At 61.4% G+C, this 1,377-nt stretch overlaps 1 pseudogene; it reads right to left on the bottom strand.

Annotated features, from left to right (window-relative positions):
• Positions 1–731: 731 nt before the first annotated feature.
• On the bottom strand, positions 732–1,145 carry LOC140901456 (protein phosphatase 1 regulatory subunit 14A pseudogene; annotated as a pseudogene).
• Between the last annotated feature and the right edge of the window lie 232 nt (positions 1,146–1,377).

Here is a 1,377-nt window from a genome sequence, read left to right as displayed (position 1 = left end):
AGACCGTACTCCCTTCTCAGAGCTGGGATCAGAACCCCGGAGTCCTGACTCCCAGTCTCTTACTCCTACTATGATGCCAGACTCCCTTGCAATTATGTATCTTTTAACACCTTCAGTGCTGAATGACCTGGGCATGGTGGCTGACATAACTGGTGTGTCTTGCTGCTCCATCCGTCTAAATGCAGATTCAGTGGCGACTGCAATCACAGCATGCCCTCGTCCTGGCAGAGACTCCCCGCATCACCAGGGGGAAGGGATCTGACAGCTCGAATCAATCCTGCCATGACTGAGGGTCATGTCGTTGTGAAGGCCAGATTGGAGCAAGCAGCCCTGCTGGAAAGAGTGGCTGACACAATCCACCCATTTCGGGCCCCTCCCATCAATAGACTGTGATTTTTTTTTTTGAGTGCGCCAGAGCAAGGCTTTATTACAGACCAAAAGGCACCCACTGAGCCCCAAGTACTCAGCTCGTCAGAGATTTACACAGGGGCCAGTCATAGGCCAGAGCAGGGGGATACTGTCCAGGGGGCTGGGGGGGGGGCGCGTCTGGGCTCTGTGCACAGCCAGGCCTGTGCCACCCCCAGCTGCAGGGGCACCAGCTGTTGCGTCAGGAGGCTCCGCCGAGCAGCCCCCGGCCCCAGGCTGGATTTGCGGGGCCTCGCTGGTCCCATTCGTCTGGAGGAAGCTGCCGCTGCCAAGGGCCGCAGGGCAGGGACTGGACTGGGCAGGGGTCACGCTCGCTCCTGGAGCTCCAGGCTGGGCCGCCGCAGGGCCTGCTGCTTTTGGAGCCCCTGCAGCTTGAGGAGCAGCTCCTGCACGAAGGCCTGCGGGCTGTTGTGACATGACTTCAGGATGCCCTGCAGCTGCGTGGCCCGTGCCCTGTCTGCGTCCAGCTCCAGGAGTTCGTCCATGTTCACTTCCTCCGGCATCTCTGCCTCCCGGCCCCGGCACAGCTCCTCCAGGCGCCCGTCGATCCGTTTCTCGGTGTCCAGCCGCCGCTGCAGCTCCTGCCGGTCGTACTTCACCGTCACCCGGGCTTGGCGCTTCTAGATCTCGGGGCTGCGGGCCGGCTCCACCCGGGGACTCCCCGGAGAGCGCGCCGGGGACCCCCGTCCCAGCCGCCTGCCCACCCGGTTCGCAGCCATCCCTGCCCGGAGCCGCAACCCCGCTCAGCGTCCGCAGAAATCCCAGCGGGTTCGATAGGTCACTGGGAGGCTGCAGATCATGGTTAAACAGCTCTCGGCCCTAAATCCTTTAACTGCTCTCTGGTTAATTATTCCGGCCCCTGTACAGGGCTCCTGCTATTTCCGCTTGGAGGTAGGAGAGGAAAGGCTGGATTATCTGTCACACTTAGACAGTAGGGATGAGATACAGGCT

The sequence above is a fragment of the Lepidochelys kempii genome, chromosome 21 (genome assembly GCF_965140265.1).
Source record: "Lepidochelys kempii isolate rLepKem1 chromosome 21, rLepKem1.hap2, whole genome shotgun sequence".
In the NCBI taxonomy this organism is placed as follows: domain Eukaryota; kingdom Metazoa; phylum Chordata; order Testudines; family Cheloniidae; genus Lepidochelys; species Lepidochelys kempii.
Note: the sequence above shows the minus strand (reverse complement) of the source record. Positions and strands in the feature narration are given on the sequence as shown.